Genomic DNA, 5,947 nt, shown 5'->3' with positions numbered 1-5,947 from the left:
GCTTTGCGTACTCAGTCTTGCTTTTTTTTTTTTTTTTACTGTTATTTGAGGCTTACAGATATATTCACTTCAGTATCTGTAATTCGAAACAGCTTGAAAACACAACAAAAGAAACAAAACCCTCCACTTTCTCTCTCTTTCATCTTTGCATCCCCCTCCCCGTTCTCATGTACGACCTCCTTGTGCATCTGGCTCGGGCCTGGGGAAGGCACCTCTGCCTCTCATTCCCTGGGCGGCTCCACGTTTCTGTCCTCACCATCCCCTTGTGCCTCCTTCTTTGCAATAGCGGGAACAGCAGGGCTGGTCTCGGGCACATCTGGTTGGTTGTGGGATGAGAAGGGGAGGAGCTTGTCCTTTAGCGGCCCAGGGCTTGGGAAGCCTTGGATTTGAAGGGTGGTGGGGCCGTGACACTAACTGAGCAGTGGCAGTGGTTTGGGAGAGAAGCTGCCAGTACTGCTGAGCTTCCTGGGGAGGGGTAGGGTGCAGGGGCGAGAATCAAAGGAAGGTAATAGGAGAGGGATGCTGGATGGGAACGTCGATAAGACAACTTTATTTGCTTAGGTGAATGGACGTATAAATAACACAACATAAATAAATACCTAACCGTTCTTAGGTAAGTATTATGCTTATATGCAAGCCCCAGGGGCTCTCAAGCCATCATTACTATATGACACCCTGACTGTTAAACTTTGTCATAAATGAGCGTCAGCGAATAAGTATAAATAATATCTAATCCTTCCCAAGCAGAGAGAGGGAATAGGAGGGTTTGGAGCTCCCACGAAAAACAGGAGGAGTCACCACCCAAGTGGGGAAGGAGCATTTGAAAGGACAATACATTTCATAGACATAACAGGTTTACCTAGGGCTAGCCTGGTTTACCTTTAACTCCGCATAGGGAAGAAAAGTAAAAGTGGTGTTTTTTTCTTTATTTAGCAGAGGAATAGTCAGGGTTTTCGTATTTTTTGCCCAAACTTTATAAAGGCATTTGCTTCTCGGGAGATTTGCTAATGGGGCTGTAGTGTATTGAGTGAGCCTTCCTCTTGCTCTCCCCTCTCCTCTGCGGAATCTTTCCCTGGTGTTCTGTCCCAATTTTCTTAATTATGAATGTACTAACAGTAATTTGGGAGCTATGGGTCCCTCCCTGGTCATGGTTGGGGAGGGCAATGGTATAGAATGGTGTGTTCAAGGAATTTGAGGATCCATATTTGAGAACTCAATTTCTCTCTCAATGGAAATGGAATACAGCTAATACCAGGTGGAAACTCCCTGTGTTTTTTCAGCTATTAATAAGCATGTACATTTTTTAAAATGTTGGAAACCACCGAACTATGCCTCTTACTTTTCTTCAAATAATTCTTACAACCAAGATAAGATACAAGTCACTTACATGACTTGTTATGACACTTCTTGAGGGGGAAAGTAATTTTTTAAGGCCTTTATGCCACCCCTGTGGCTCTTTCCCTGCCCCTGGAGTCAAAGAAGGGGGACTGGCCGGGAGTGCTGGACACAACGGCTGCTGCCTGCCATGTGCTATTCCCTCTGCTCTCACTCCCACCTGGGCGGGGGAGCTCCACCTCAAAGGAGCTGATCTCCCCCAGTTCCTGCCTTGTGCGTATTTTTATAGTCAGTTACCACAAAGAGGCCAAGTGCTTCGAATGTTGTAGAGACGGGTTTGCCTGCTATGATTGTTAGGGATTATATGAGCGCAGACTATTTAGAAATTACAACCACAGAGTGTGCTACTTTAAAGTTTTTATTGGTTTTTTTCTCACCTATACTAGTATTCATTGTTTTAGCTCTTTACGGTTTATGATGTTTTTACACACACCTTATTGATGCTGCTGACTCGAGATAAGAAGGGCAGATGAGGAAATGAGAGGGTCCAGAGCAGGCAGGCGACTTGCCAGAAATCCACAGGTAGTGAATGGCGGAGTCAGGGCCAAACTCTGACTTCAAGATCCTGATGCCTTCATCTGGGCTGCTCTCATGCTTTGAGGTAGATTTCCCAAATCTATATCCTTGTCCTACCTCCTACAGAGGGTTCAGTATCTTCTGGACCTGAAAAAGTACATTTCTGTTCTCATCTGGTTTCTTGGAACTTTTTTCCAGACTCCTTACCCAGTGTTTCTGCCCTTCCCTTCCTCACTTCCACTCAAGCCCTAGCTGGATAGATTTCCTGGGAACCTCAAAATGCTCCGTGAATGGGTTCGAGAGAGATGAAAGACATTTTCTGACAGACCTGAAACTTCCGCAAGTCCTGTACACATATACAGTCCCTCTCAAAAGCCATTATAATGTCCCAAAAGGTGAAGCAGATTCAGGTACATTTCATAAGTTTTTTTTCGCCAATCACATTCCAGAATTTTTTTTTTTTAAAGTCTGTTCCTTAGTATCTTAGACATTTTAAGGTATTGCCACCTTCATGGATTTTAGTGTATGGATGGCCATCTTGTGCCTGCTGAGAGGGTCTGAGGGGAGTGGTTGGGAGGCCCCACCCCAGGGAGCACCTGTGCAGGTAAAGGCTCCATGTTCCATTGACAATTGTTGAGAATCTAAACAAATATTAAATCTTGTGTGCATATGTGGGATGTGTGTGTGTGTGTGTGTGTGTGTGTGTGTGTGTGTGTGCATTGCAAAGGGAAAACAGATTTAAGATAAATAACTTCCCAAAGTTGGTAAGAAGAGGAGATAAGTTTTGAATTCAGGTCTCTCTTGGCTCCAGTATTGTGCTTTCACCCCAGAAAATAACAATGTCAGATTATGAGATGTCCCTTTGTGGGCAGTGAAAGCAAAGATTTTGTTTTATAGTTAAGATTCTAGAAAAAAATACAAGGAACTTGAGATGTATTTGTTAAAATGCCTTATTTTTTCCCCCAAAGAGTTAGTCTAAAGGCATTAAGGGAAAATGCCTTATCTTGATGACCCTAGTACATTCTTCCACTATTGAGTAGGAGTTTTACTGGAAAGCTATTACTCATAGCTATTGTTTGATGGCTGGTAAATTTGGATCAAGATATTTGATCATTAGCTTATTGCAATAAATCGAAGCAACATGACATTAGTGGGTGTGTTCTCAGGGATTATGGGCCAAGCAGAGGTCTTCAGACCAGATTTCTGGAATAACCTCCTGTTCCATGTCTTTTCTAGGCTGATGTACCCTTTACATGTCTTAAGAATCCTTCCAGTCCTGGGTGAGGACAGAGCCGTCTTTCTGCAGTGGGCTCAAAGAAGTTACGTGACTTGTCAGAGAGCTGGCATTTTGAGCCAAGTATTTGACCCCAGAGTTCATGTTGTTAACCACTTTGTGGTATCAGAGAAATAAATAAGCCAACAAATAGAGGAAATAAGGATGGGCAGAGTTATTTGGGGAGTGCCGATGCCCTCAGCCAAAAAACCCCAGGAGCACATCTGCAGATAAATAAATTGGGTTAGATGATGGTTAAAGGATACAGAATTTCAGTTAAACAGGAGGAATAAGTTCAACAGACTTGTGAACAAAAATTGGGATTATGACTTGCTGCAGTGAGCAAAAGCACAGCTCGGGGGGGGGGGGACCATAAAGTGACTCAGGTTAGAAAGAACTATTACAGCTTTTGGGTTTGGGCTGGGTCATTTGGAGAGGGTCTGAGGAGGGGTTTGCTCTATATTGGATGCTGTCAAAAAGCAAGGTCAAGTCCATAATTGTGGATCTCAATAAGAATTATTTACAGGGAGGAGACTAGCCAGAGAACAAACCTGTAATTGGCAAGAAATAGCGTCACTCGTTTTAGCCAAGAAAGTGGGTGTTTGTATTTTGTGGGTGGTGTAGTGACTGTCTTTGTGCTTAGACAAAACTTTACAGTGGCCTTGGTTCGTCTCATTTTATCATGGTCTCAGAGTGGCCTTATCTGTGTGAGATTGTTTACGTCAAACAGGAAAATAGCTGAGCCCTGTTGTGAGTGCCAGGCAAGCTTCTGAATGTCAGGGCTGCTCTCCTTTTTCAATAGGAACTCAGGGTAGAGATCACATGAAAATAGGGCATGACAGCATCATTTCTCTGTAATCCCAGGGTTTGGCTGTTTGTCTCCTAAAGATGTGGGATGGGGTTGTGGGCTGGGGGAAGTGTTGGTTGGAGAAGGGGTTGGCACATCTGTGTTTCTCAGCAAGCCTGCCTTTCCCCGAGGTGTTTTTGGACTTGCTCATTGGATGTGGCCACTTGATCCTTAAACTGCACGAAAGCAAACTCAATATCCTACAACTAGTTTCATCTGGGTTTCTTCTTTGATTTAGTCTCACTTATAGTAGGTGAGAAGAAGTATCTGGGCGAAGTGAAGCTGGGAAGAGAAACTAGAGGAAATACTAGATACAGAAGGAGAAAGGAAATTGTTCCGTCAATAGAAATGAGAACCCAGCTGTTTCTAATTCCTCCACTGTAGGCAGCACAGCTTGTCAATCAGATGGGTTGGGGTAGGGGTGCAAGGTGGAGAGGAGATTAGATTTTCAAGTTCACATGATTATTTCTCTTTCTTTTCTTTATGAGTAGCCAGAAAGTATCTGATCTGCTTCTTAAAACAGAAGCAGTTCCTATTTATTCTAGCTGGTGTAGGAAAGAAAAAAAAAGTGAAGGCTGACAAACAGGAGCAGGGGCTCTCTAATGTTAATGTAACTTTCCACCAGGGTCAGGAGCAGCAGGAAATGGCCAACCAAGAGAGCGAGATGACCCGCCTGATGTTGCAATCCAGTGAAACTTGAGATAGCCTGACACATTATTGGTGTTAAGTAGTAATTGTTCTTTGCCCACCTGATAAGCAGCTTAACTGTTGGAGAATAGGAAAGTTTCACAATATTGGTTTTGTCTGGGCCTGTTTTGCGCCCAATAACCTGCCAGCTCCCCAGAGCCAAGCTGCCTGGCTCTCCTTCTTCACCTTCCTGGTCTGGCAGGGCTGGCCTGGGCCTTCCTGAGCAGCGGCTTGGGGCCCAGGACTTGCAGTGAGCCCCACTTCCAGGCCCAGGAGCCAGAAGGAAGGAGGGGAAGGCTCGGCCTCCCTGGGGGAAGGTGGAAGGGGATGGAGGCAGGAATGTGGCAGGATAGAAAGTGCCCTGAGGTTGAACCAAAGACCTCTGTGGGGGTACTTGCAGGAGTCCTGAATGGCTGGACTCAATGCAGGGAGATCCTCAGGCCTCGGTTCAGGTTCAGTGTCCTCCGCAAGTGTTGAGGGCCTGGGCTCAGGATCTTATTTAGTTTTGGGGGAGCAGAACCTGTCCCCATCTTGTAGTGGGATTTGCACCTTCTATGAAGGAAGAGGCAGTGGCTACTGAAGGCCCTTTCTCTTCTAATTACTTCTTCCTAAGGAAGTGGAGGGGATGAGATTTAAGGAGCAGCATATGGGCCACCTTGCCTCACAATAGCGCTTTCCTGCCCTCACAGCTGTGCTGGATTCTGCCAACTGGAGACCAATTGCAGCCATCAAGGAAAAATCCATTGAGATTAAGTGAGTGGGGACTAAGTTGTCCCTCTCCCCTTAGTATGAATTAGTTTTCAAAAAGAATTTCCCTTGACCTAGCTGAGATCCAATCATAAGGAGAAGAGAATTTTGGAGCCTGAGGCCCTGGCAGGGAAGGCGGGAGTGGGTTTGGGGAGCGCGTGAGGGCACAGGAAAGCCCAAGGAGTGGTGGGAGCAAAAGGCACTGCCCTGAGTGCCCCAGAGAGCGTGGGGAGGGAGAGCAGCCGCTTCGATGCTCTGCCCAGAGTGGGCTCCTTCCCTCTCCCCTCATCTTCCAGGAGACCACAGAGACAGCCTTCTCGGCCAAGTGCAGGTGTCACCTCTCTTGATGCTCTAAGACACCTTTGTCCAGGAGAGACAAGGTGAGGCCAGAGAGGGGTGAGCTGGTTGTGCCCTTTCAGGGTGTGGACCTTTGGCCCCTGTCCCAGCTTTACCACAGGGTACACCGAGACTTGTGCCCTCCA

Source organism: Microcebus murinus, chromosome 1 (genome assembly GCF_040939455.1).
Source record: "Microcebus murinus isolate Inina chromosome 1, M.murinus_Inina_mat1.0, whole genome shotgun sequence".
Lineage (NCBI taxonomy): Eukaryota > Metazoa > Chordata > Mammalia > Primates > Cheirogaleidae > Microcebus > Microcebus murinus.
This window is presented reverse-complemented; position numbering follows the sequence as displayed.